This window comes from Ruditapes philippinarum, unplaced genomic scaffold, assembly GCF_026571515.1.
Source record: "Ruditapes philippinarum isolate M1 unplaced genomic scaffold, ASM2657151v2 ctg3969_1_1_1_1, whole genome shotgun sequence".
NCBI classification, from domain to species: domain Eukaryota; kingdom Metazoa; phylum Mollusca; class Bivalvia; order Venerida; family Veneridae; genus Ruditapes; species Ruditapes philippinarum.
The window spans coordinates 1-13,048 of NW_026861611.1; the positions used below are offsets into that span (position 1 = coordinate 1).

The following is a 13,048-nucleotide window of genomic DNA, read 5'->3' on the forward strand; positions in this document are numbered from 1 at the left end:
ATCGTCAACCCCGGACACTTGTTGCTTCGGAAGGCACTAGCTTGCTTGAGCAAGAGACGCTAATCCTGGCTGTTTGCGTAATTAAAGGACTGTATTACGACATATATATTAATACAGTATTAAATATACGAACCTTTTAAAGAATGTAGCTGTTTCAGCAAATCATCATGATCAACCACTCTGAGTAAACGGAAATATTTTCTCCTAGAAAACAAAAGAACAAATGAATAACATTCAAAAAGTTAAATATTGTTTATGCTTATTTGCAATGAAATGAATGCACTCGAAAACTTAGTCTTTTGTATAAACAAGACAGTATTGATATACAGTTTGAGAGGGCAATCTAAATAGAGATTCAAATTTTTGTTGGAAAAAGCCACCTTCTCCGAAGTTGCAGCCATATGTTCGCTAAATTGTGAGTGTATGCGTTGACATTTTCTTGACTGTACGTGTACGTTGACATTTCTGTAAGTTGGACCATTTAAAAATAATTACGACAAAACGACAGCAGGAAACCCGTTCTTTATGCATTCAAACATTCTCTTATACGCGAAATTTTACTTTACAATAACATGCGTATCGTTTATAAAATTATTATCAATAATTTTTCACAATAGTGTATATGTTGTCATCGACAAATTTGTAAATATTGTTTGAATGTTCTCAGAAAATACAAAACGTTAGACGACACCAAATGCATATTCAGAAAGCGTCGGAAATGCCGCGGTCGGTAGGCTATGTATCATAATATACCAGTACATCGGCTCATAGAAAAATAATCACAAAATAACTTACATCAGCCGATGTATTTTGGCTCATTTAGGAAGTGTACGTTGTCTTTTGTGGTCACGTGGTCACAGTTGCTTTCGGTGTGAATAAATCGTTTTACTGTATTTTAAGTTGTCATCTGATTAGGATACTATCCTATTACTATTTTATTGTTAACACTAATAAAGAACTGTAAGGGTAATTTTGCGCTCTACTATCTTTGTATTGACTTATAACGTTACATGACTTATAATTTATTGGTAAGATTTTAAAGGATAATCTATTTATGATTGGAGTATCCCCTAAAAAGGGGTAACATAGAGTCTCCTAACGGGATAACATAGAAACAGTGACGCAGACAAAATGTCTGTCCGAACTATACTACTACTGTCAGCAATACATATCATGACGTATGAATTTAAGACGAAGCGAATGATTTTGTCTGATTTCATGTAGTCATGCAATTCATTTATGATTTCAAAAATCACTGAAAATAATAAATATTTAATAAAATCTGGGAAGACGTAAATAAACTTGAAAAAATAAATTCAACAAAATGGAGTCATTAAGGATAAATTTCAGATTCATTCATTTAAAGGATTATTATAAAAGATAAAGATTGTTGTATCAATTTGTATTGAGAAAAGACAAAAAAGGAAAATAAAATGAAAAAAATTAAGAATAAAAATATATAAAAGAAAAAAATAAAAAACAAAATGACAGACGATAGTTATTCACTGGTCATTTCTGCTTTCATTTTCTATCTTAAGCAAGTTTCACAGGGAAGAATTAATATTTTTAAAAAGAACTTTTGGCGACGACTTACTGTAAATTTGGTTTCTGTAAATATTTATAAATTGCTCTACGCATGTCCTTCGTCGATTTTGTAAGCGCATAAACTATTAAAGAACAGTCATTTTCGCCATTTTAAATTCTTTTATCTTTGTTTATGAATTTAATGAATATAATTCTGGAACAAAATTAAATTTTCTGTCCGATGGTGTATTTGTTGTCACGATCTAGGAAAAAAAATAGGTAAACATTGTGTATCGATCGGCGTATGCGGTTGAGGACATCAGAAAAATATCAGCTAGACATACAATGTAGTTTCAAGAGTTTATACAGCATAAACATACAATATGCTCATTGCTCTTTATGATATTATGTGCATGTAATATGACACACAAACATGTTTGTGTTTATGAAGTCATAAAAGTATTTATATAATTTTAAGACTATTTGAATGACAAACATAATTTATATTTTTTTCTTTTTTACCACAATCCCTTTCTGACTTTCTACTTTTTACTATAGTTATTTGTTCTATGTGCATGTATCTATCCCACAAAACTTAAATTCACACATGAACATTGTTTAAAGACACAATTACACTTCATGTTTTCTAGGTGTAATTAGCGGGGAATACTGCTCATATTTAACCTATTGTGAGGACGGATACTACTGTTGTGAATACGATACCAAATGTTGGTAAGGAAAAATAAATCATTTTTATTTATTTCAATCCCTGAAATTTAAATGTCGTACTTAGATTCAATCAATCATACAGTGCATTGCCATTTAGTGCATAAAATATATGTTCATTCAATATTATACTGGTACAGGCTACATGTATATACATCTACGAATTTCTAATTGGCCACTTTATAAAATATGACATATTGCAAGCTACTTAGATCTCAACTTCTTAAAGCTTAGGGCCTCGGATAGTTTTTAAAATTACTTTTGGCTGAACTCTTTTATTTTTTGCATTAATTTATATATTTAATATTTGTTTATAAATGCAAAATACCATATTATTTATCAAATTCTTTGTTGTACTTTTTAAGCTCTAAGAATACATTGACAGTTGGAGCAATAATTGGTATAGTGATAGGCTGTCTCGTCTTCTTCGGCTGTTGCATGACTGTAATATGCTGCTTAACTAAACAAGGTCATCGAAAGGGACACGCCATTCAACCCGTTCAATCAACTGGTATGTGTTAGATTGAACAATCAAATGTTTTAAATAAAGAATACTCTACAAAATTGTCTATGATGGCAAGTTTAATTACAGAAATCTGAGTTTAATTTTTAACTGTAAAAAGATCTGAAAAAATGGGCTACGTGTACTTTACTAAGCTAGTTGTACTAAACTTAGCTAGCTGTATTAAGCGAAGCTAGCTGTACTTAACAAAGCTAGCTGTAACAAACGAAGCTAGCTGTAACAAACGAAGCTAACTGTAACAAACGAAGCTAGCTGTACTAAACTAAGCTAGCTGTACCAAACAAAGCTAGCTGTACTAAACTTAGCTAGCTGTATAAAACGAAACTAGCTGTACTAAACTTAGCTAGCTGTACTAAACGAAGCTAGCTGTACCAAACGAAGCTAGCTGTACTAAACTTAGCTAGCTGTATAAAACGAAACTAGCTGTACTAAACTTAGCTAGCTGTATAAAACGAAACTAGCTGTACTAAACAAAGCTAGCTGTACTAAACGAAGTTAGCTATACTAAACGAAGCTAGCTGTACTAAACAAAGCTAGCTGTACTAAAAGAAGCTTGCTGTACTTAACGAAGGTATATGCTAGCTGTAATAAACAAAGCTAACTTTACTAAATAAAACTAGCTGTACTAAACAAAGTTTGCTGTACAAAACGAGGTTAGCTGTACTAAACGAAGCTTGCTGTACTAAACGAAACTAGGTGTAAAAACAAAGCTAACTACAGTAAAACAATGCTAGCTATACTTAACAAAGCTAGCTGTTCTAAACGAAGCTAGCTGTACAAAACAAAACCAGCTGTACTAAACGACGGTAACTTTACTAAATGAAGTAAGCTGCACTAATCGAAGTAAGCTGTACTGAACAACGGTAACTTTACTTAATGAAGCTAGCTGTACTAAACGAAGTTTGCTGTACTAAACGAAGCTAGCTGTACTAAACAAAGCTAGTTGTACTAAACGAAGTTAGCTGTACTAAACAAAGCTAGCTGTACTAAACGAAACTAGGTGTAAAAACAAAGCTAACTTTACTAAATGAAGCTAGCTGTACTAAACGAAGTTAGCTGTACTTAACAAAGGTAACTTTACTAGATGAAGCTAGCTGTACTTAAAAAAGTTAGCTGTACTAAACGAAGGTACCTGTAACAAACGAAGCTAGTTGTACTAAACGATGTTAGCTGTACTAAAAGAAGCTACCTGTACTAAACAAAGCAAGCTGTACTTAAAAAGCTAGCTGTACTTAAGAAAGATAGCTGCTAGTTGTACTAAACAAAGCTAACTTTAATAAATGAAACAAGCTGTACTAAACAAAGTGTGCTGGATAAACGAAGCTGGCTGTATTAAACAAAGCTAGCTGTTCTAAACGAAGCTAGCTGTACAAAACAAAGCTAGCTGTACAAAACGACGGTAACTTTACTAAATGAAGTAAGCTGCACTAATCGAAGTAAGCTGTACTGAACAAAGGTAACTTTACTTAATGAAGCTAGCTGTACTAAACGAAGTTTGCTGTACTAAACGAAGCTAGCTGTACTAAACAAAAATAGTTGTACTAAACGAAGTTAGCTGTACTAAACGAAGCTAGCTGTACTAAACGAAACTAGGTGTAAAAACAAAGCTAACTTTACTAAATGAAGCTAGCTGTACTAAACGAAGTTAGCTGTACTTAACAAAGGTAACTTTACTAGATGAAGCTAGCTGTACTTAAAAAAGTTAGCTGTACTAAACGAAGGTACCTGTAACAAACGAAGCTAGTTGTACTAAACGATGTTAGCTGTACTAAAAGAAGCTACCTGTACTAAACAAAGCAAGCTGTACTTAAAAAGCTAGCTGTACTTAAGAAAGATAGCTGCTAGTTGTACTAAACAAAGCTAACTTTAATAAATGAAACAAGCTGTACTAAACAAAGTGTGCTGGATAAACGAAGCTGGCTGTATTAAACAAAGCTAGCTGTTCTAAACGAAGCTAGCTGTACAAAACAAAGCTAGCTGTACTAAACGACGGTAACTTTACTAAATGAAGTAAGCTGCACTAATCGAAGTAAGCTGTACTGAACAAAGGTAACTTTACTTAATGAAGCTAGCTGTACTAAACGAAGTTTGCTGTACTAAACGAAGCTAGCTGTACTAAACAAAGCTAGTTGTACTAAACGAAGTTAGCTGTACTAAACGAAGCTAGCTGTACTAAACGAAACTAGGTGTAAAAACAAAGCTAACTTTACTAAATGAAGCTAGCTGTACTAAACGAAGTTAGCTGTACTTAACAAAGGTAACTTTACTAGATGAAGCTAGCTGTACTTAAAAAAGTTAGCTGTACTAAACGAAGGTAGCTGTAACAAACGAAGCTAGGTGTACTAAACAATGTTAGCTGTACTAAACGAAGCTACCTGTACTAAACAAAGCAAGCTGTACTTAAAAAAGCTAGCTGTACTTAACGAAGATAGCTGCTAGCTGTACTAAACAAAGCTAACTTTAATAAATGAAACAAGCTGTACTAAACAAAGTTTGCTGGATAAACGAAGCTGGCTGTATTAAACAAAGCTAGCTGTACTTAACGAAGCGAGCTGTACTAAACGAAGCCAGCTGTACTGCACGAAGGTAGCTGCTACCTGTACTAAACAAAGCAAGCTGTACTTAAAAAGCTAGCTGTACTTAAGAAAGATAGCTGCTAGTTGTACTAAACAAAGCTAACTTTAATAAATGAAACAAGCTGTACTAAACAAAGTGTGCTGGATAAACGAAGCTGGCTGTATTAAACAAAGCTAGCTGTTCTAAACGAAGCTAGCTGTACAAAACAAAGCTAGCTGTACAAAACGACGGTAACTTTACTAAATGAAGTAAGCTGCACTAATCGAAGTAAGCTGTACTGAACAAAGGTAACTTTACTTAATGAAGCTAGCTGTACTAAACGAAGTTTGCTGTACTAAACGAAGCTAGCTGTACTAAACAAAAATAGTTGTACTAAACGAAGTTAGCTGTACTAAACGAAGCTAGCTGTACTAAACGAAACTAGGTGTAAAAACAAAGCTAACTTTACTAAATGAAGCTAGCTGTACTAAACGAAGTTAGCTGTACTTAACAAAGGTAACTTTACTAGATGAAGCTAGCTGTACTTAAAAAAGTTAGCTGTACTAAACGAAGGTACCTGTAACAAACGAAGCTAGTTGTACTAAACGATGTTAGCTGTACTAAAAGAAGCTACCTGTACTAAACAAAGCAAGCTGTACTTAAAAAGCTAGCTGTACTTTAAGAAAGATAGCTGCTAGTTGTACTAAACAAAGCTAACTTTAATAAATGAAACAAGCTGTACTAAACAAAGTGTGCTGGATAAACGAAGCTGGCTGTATTAAACAAAGCTAGCTGTTCTAAACGAAGCTAGCTGTACAAAACAAAGCTAGCTGTACTAAACGACGGTAACTTTACTAAATGAAGTAAGCTGCACTAATCGAAGTAAGCTGTACTGAACAAAGGTAACTTTACTTAATGAAGCTAGCTGTACTAAACGAAGTTTGCTGTACTAAACGAAGCTAGCTGTACTAAACAAAGCTAGTTGTACTAAACGAAGTTAGCTGTACTAAACGAAGCTAGCTGTACTAAACGAAACTAGGTGTAAAAACAAAGCTAACTTTACTAAATGAAGTTAGCTGTACTGAACGAAGTTAGCTGTACTTAACAAAGGTAACTTTACTAGATGAAGCTAGCTGTACTTAAAAAAGTAAGCTGTACTAAACGAAGCTAGCTGTAACAAACGAAGCTAGTTATACTAAACGATGTTAGCTGTACTAAACGAAGCTAGCTTTACTAAACAAAGCAAGCTGTACTTAAAAAGCTAGCTGTACTAAACAAAGTTATCTGCTAGCTGTACTTAACAAAGCTAACTTTACTAAATGAAACTAGCTGTACTAAACAAAGTTTGCTGGATAAACGAAGCTGGCTGTATTAAACAAAGCTAGCTGTTCTTAACGAAACTAGCTGTACTAAACAAAGCCAGCTGTACTAAACGAAGGTAGCTGCTAGCTGTACTAAACAAAGCTAACTTTACTAAATGCAACTAACTGTACTAAACAAAGTTTGCTGTACTAAATGAAGCTGGCTGTACTAAACAAAGCTAGCTGTACTAAACGAAGTTAGCTGTACTTAACGAAGCTAAATGTACTAAACGAAGCTAGGTGTAAAGGCAAAGCTAACTTAAGTAAATGAACCTAGCTGTACTAAACAATGCTAGCTATACTTAACAAAGCTAGCTGTTCTAAACGAACATAGCTGTACTTAACAAAGCTAGCTGTACTAAACAAAGGTAACTTTACTAAACGAAGCTAGCTGTACTAAACGAAGCTAGCTGTACTAAACAAAGTAATGTCAATGTCTTTTTGTACGAAGGGTTTGATTCATGCTTATTGTACAGAAGGGATGAAACATATCAATAATGTTTTGTTATCATACATGACAACTAACTTTGAAGAGATAAATTTTATTGATATAATCATGAACAGTATACAACTTCATCTCAGAATAAATATTTTAAAGTTTCTGATATATAAATAAATGTAACATGTTATCAAATACTATTGACATAATTATTTAACGCACGGTTACAAATATTAGTAATTAAGATGAATATTTTTAGGTGTTCTTATAATTCAAATTGTCATTATTTTAATAATACGCAGGTGTAGCAATCATAACAACTGGACATCAAGGACCTCCTGGTTACAGCCAACATGGCTATGGCCAATCACAAATGTATGGTCAACAGCCAATGTATGGTCAACCAATGTATGGACAACAGCCAATGTATGGTCAACCTCAAATGTATGGACTATTGGGTACCAATCGGTCAACATTCGGTCAAAAAGCGGGAACTAGTGATCCTGCATATCCCCTACCACCGCCAAATTTCTAGTCCTAAAACGACGATAATAAATCAGTCAATAATTAAAACACAGAGACTTACATATAAATCTTTATTAAAATACTCGCACGCGCGTTATACCATAGTGCATTCTCCTTTACATCAATTTATCTAAAAACAATTAGATTTATACCGTAGCTTCGTATTTCCACTGTCTTAAGTTCATCGGTTGAAATTACATATTTGTTTACATGCATCATGGTACTTTTCTTTTGCTGGTTAATGCTATACTCATATATGTTTTCTAATAATAATATACAAGTTTTTCAATGGACAGGTACATTTTTAAAATCAAAAATCAAATCATAGCATCAGCAGCGGCCAAACCAATATCTTTGAGACAAAAAATTATTAGTAAAGAAACTCATGGCACATAAAAATATTTATTATGTTACAGTCAATCAACCAGTATCAACATCCAAAGTTGATTTTTATTTTCTTTAATCAGTTCACAGAAAAATAAGAAATGTTACTATAACATTTCTAGTAATATGTTTGACGTAAAGAATTAATTACTGACAGCTTAGCTTGTAATCAAAAATATATTAAATGTAGAAAACTCCTATAGAACTGTTTAAAATCAAAAAATTTACAATAAACTTAGTTGAATTAGTATTATATATAATCATTATTTTGTTTAAAGACAATTTGAGTTTGATTAAAGCATTGTGCTTTTGTGTGTAAAGCTATGATTATGATTAGAAAAAATAAATGGGTAACCTATGGTTACCAAAATAATATTAAAAAAGAAATGTATGACACAGAAATCCTCTTGGGCTGCAACAGATACTCAAATTGCTTGCATAAAAACCTAGGTCTGCATGTATACAGTAATGGAGAAGAAACTAGAACTATCACTAAATGTGATTAATACCCCCACAAGACTGCTTCGGAAATGAGGATGTTACTAGTAACAGAATATCTTGTAAAAGAATTGAAATATAGAGTTATGGTTGTGGGCAATTTAAGATAGTTGTGGTTCTTGTATATTGCATTTCCTTTCAATGTGGTTGGCCATTGATGAAGTTTTATTGAATTACTCTGTAATAAGTCCAGAAAGACAAAGAAAAGGAACAAAGGGCAATAACTCTATAAATACTGAAGATGGAGTTATAGTTCTTGTGCACTGCACTTCCTCTTTTTGTGCTTGACCATTGTATGAAGTTGTTTTGAATTTCAACCAGTATGTTTTAAGTTATGCTCCAGACAAGGAAAAGTATCAAAGGGCAGTAACTCTGTATTTTGTCAAAATGGAGTTATTGCTCATATGCACTGCACTTCCTTTTAATGTCCTTGACAACTGTATGAAGTTGTATTGAATTCCAAACAGTAGTTTTCAAGTTATGCTCTGGACAAGGAAAAGTAACAAAGGGCAATAACTCTGTAATTTGTCAAGATGGAGTTATGGTTCTTGTGCAGTGCACTTCCTCTCAATGTGCTTGACCATTGTATGAAGTTATATTGAATTCCAACCATTAGTCTTCCAGTTATGCTCCGGACAAAAAAAAGCAATGGAAAAATAACAAAGGGCAGTAACTCTGTAATAAGTCAAGATGGAGTTATGGTTCTTGTGCACTGCACTTCCTCTCAATGTGCTTGACCATTGAATGAAGTTATAATGAATTCCAACAATTAGTCTTCAAGTTATACTCCGGACAAAAGAAAGCAATGGAAAAGTAACAAAGGGCAATAACTCTGTAATTACTTTAGATAGAGTTATGGTTCTTATGCACTGCACTTCCTCTCAATGTGCTTGACCATTGTATGTAGTTATATTGAATTCCAACCATTAGTCTTCAAGTTATGGTCCGGACAAGGAAAATGCAACGGACGTCTGGACCGACCGACCGACCGACCGACCGCCCGACCGACCGACCAACCGACCACCGGGTGACTCCTATATACTAGTCCCCCCCCCCCAAACTTCGTTTTTGGGGGTATAATAATGAAGTTGCGAATAAAATCACGCAAGCACGTGTCATTGTTAAGCATGTTTAGCTCCGCAGAGCATAAAGTTGTCAAGTTGTGTAGAATCATATTTATCACATACGTCACAATACCAGAACGCAATCTTCACATTTGCTGTGACTGAAATCGTGTTGGGTATTCAAGTATCATAGAATCACATTTGTCTACTCAATGCAAACTTGGATCTATATTAAAAAAACTCTTGAAATTTGAAATTTTTTAACGTGAGCACGTATATCATACATTTTAGTCTAGAAATTCAAATGGCACTTAAGTCATGTTTAATTTACTGGCGATGATTCGATTTTCTAAACTCCAAAACTTTATGACAGTCTTACAGACTGGTTCCAAATATAAAAGAATTGGTAACCCTTTATGACATACGGACGGCTTAAATGTGTTATTCATCGGGCCTTAAAACACTGGCACTTAATTGATGTCCCTCTTACAGAGCTTTGTACTTGATATAGCCGCAAGCAAGACTATAAAACCGAGTTAACCATGTAAAATGTATGGTAACTATTAAATGAATACAAATCAAATGAAATTCATAATTCTCACCAGAAACATAGTTCATGTGCGAAAATCTGATTGTAAATGACAGTTTATGAGTAATTGACATTTGGTCATCAGTTTTATAATGCTACGCCTTTGGTATTGCATCAGACATATCGTGACAAAAAGTATGTCTGTATCCTCATGTAGCAAATGTGATTCAACTCCACTTTAGCTTGTCAAAAACTGCTTACATTTCTTACTTATATGTGATCAATGTGCAATTACCCAGTCACACCGTTGTGACAAATGTGATCAGTGCCAAAAGCATAATCTTAATTTTAACAAAAATGTTATTGAAAGATATAAAACAAACATATCAGACAAATACTCACCGTCTTTTTATACATACCATTGATGTGCATATCGTATATCTTATAGTACTGTCGTCGTTGCATTTTAATCTTGTGTTCGATCGTACGGGGTGAGATGTGTTTTTACCGGATAAAATATCAGAAAGACTACAATCGATTGGTTGAATCCTTAATATCATTTTCTACGTTGTTGCATCTTTCCATGTACATGTAATTATCTTCACAAAATTTGTTACTAGTTCATTAATCTACTGACAATATTTTCATGAAAAATGTGCGAATAGTTATGGTTTGAACTTGTAAGTCTCTTAATCCATGCGACTATATTCCTAAAACTTTTAAGATCAGGCATTTTTAACATCTAAACCTATATCCTTGAGTGATTATATTCCTCATTCCTCTATCACTCACTAGCTTCATGGAAATTTGTAAAATAATTGTACTCTAACTAGGGTTTGGTATACTCATGGCGATAAGTTTGGTAAGTGCCAGATATTTTATAAGTACAACTATCCAAGTCGGCATGATCATTCTGTTCTACCAATTAGCGAAAATTATATTTATTTCGTGACTTTTTGCATCATAATTTAGATTGAATATTTAAAATAATATCTTTTAAAAACTTACTCAACAAGGAAAATGTGTTCTAACCAAGATTGTTGTCAGGACATTTTACATAATTGCTATTTCAAGTGAACTAAACCAACCAACCAACCCCTTTTTATACGCCCGTTTGAAAAACGGGACGTATTATGGGAACGCCCCTGGTGGGCGGGCGGTCGGGCGGGTGGCCGGGCGGGCGGTCGGCGTCCAATTTTGTCCGGAGCATATCTCCTACATGTATGGAGGGACTTTAATGAAACTTCATAGAAATGTTCACCTATGTGAGAAGCAGTGTCGCGCATATGAATCAGGTCTCTAGGTCAAAGGTCAAGGTCACACTTAGAGCTCATTGAAAAATGCTTGTCCGGAGCAAAACTTCCACATGTATAGAGGGATTTCAATATTACTTGGAACAAATGTTCACCATTGTGAGGCGGAGTGTCGCGCGCAAGATTCAGGTCCTTGCGGCCAAGGTCAAGGTCACACATAGAGGTCAAAGTTCAGATAAAAATATGAAGATGTGTATATGGACCATTTAGTCATCATTTATTGAGGGATTGTAACACAAATGGTCATTATCAAGACTATGGCTGTGATACATATAATTTAGGTTAATATATACAAGGTCAAGGTCACTAAAGATGATGAAATATCCAGATTTTGTCCGGAGCATATCTCCTACACGCATGGAGGGATTTTAATGAAATTTCATAGAAATGTTCACTATTATGAGAAGCCATGTCACGCACATGAACTAGGTCTCTAGGTCAAAGGTGAAGGTCACACTTAGAGCTCATTGAAAAACGCTTGTCCGGAGCAAAACTTCCACATGCATAGAGGGATTTCAATATAACTTGGCAAAAATGTTAACCATTGTGAGGCGGAGTGTCGCGCAGGTCCCTGCAGCCAAGATCAAGGTCACACATAGAGGTCAAAGTTTAGATAAAAATATGAAGATGTGTATAGGGACGATTTAATCATCATTTATTGAGGGATTGTAACACAAATGGTCATTATCATGACTACGGCTGTGACACATGTACTTTAGGTCAATATATGCAAGGTCAAGGTCACTAAAGATGGTGAAATATCCAGATTTTGTCTGGAGCATATCTCCTACATGTATGGAAGAATTTTTATAATACTTTATGGAAATGTTCATCACCATGATATGTATTGCTCCATGCATGATCCAGGTCTCCAGGTCAAAGGTCAAGGTCACACTTAGAGCTCATTGAAAAACTCTTGTCCGGAGTAAAACTTCTACATTCATAGGGGGATTTCAATATAACTTGGCACAAATGTTCACCATTGTGTGGCTGAGTGTCGCACGCAAAATTCAGATCCCTGCGACCAAAGTCAAGGTTACACATAGAGGTCAAAGTTCAGATAAAAATTTGAAGATGTGTATAGGGACCATTTAGTCATCATTTATTGATGAATTGTAGCACAAATGGTAACTATCATGACTACAGGTGTGACACATTTAATTTAGGTTAATATTTGCAAGGTCAATGTCACTGGAGATGATTAAATATCCAGATGTTGTCCGGAGCATATTTTCTACATGCATGGAGGAATTTTAATGTTACTTTATAGAATTGTTCACCACCATGAGACGTAGTGCCCTGCACATGAACCAAGTCTCTAGGTCAAAGGTGAAGGTCACAGTTAGAGCTCATAGAAAAACGCTTGTCCGGAGCAAAACTTCTACATGCATAGAGGGATTTCAATATAATTTGGCACAAATGTTCATCATTGTGAGGCCGAGTGCCGTGCATAAAATTCAGGTCCCTGCGACCAAGGTCAAGGTCACACATCCTGTGCATATCTTCCCTACTGATTTGTTTTAAGGTTCATTTAACAACACAGTGCCAAGAATAAAAACTTGCTTGCTAGATAACACTTATCCATAATGCCCCCATCTCCATCTAA

The 13,048-nt window shown here is 34.5% G+C and overlaps 1 long non-coding RNA gene across 1 annotated transcript; it reads left to right on the plus strand.

Moving 5' to 3' along the window:
- Positions 1–2,134: 2,134 nt before the first annotated feature.
- On the plus strand, positions 2,135–8,249 carry LOC132716315 (uncharacterized). Its single transcript, XR_009623791.1, has 3 exons — positions 2,135–2,256; positions 2,616–2,761; positions 7,432–8,249. It is a non-coding gene; the product is annotated as an uncharacterized LOC132716315 (long non-coding RNA).
- The last annotated feature ends 4,799 nt before the right edge of the window (positions 8,250–13,048 follow it).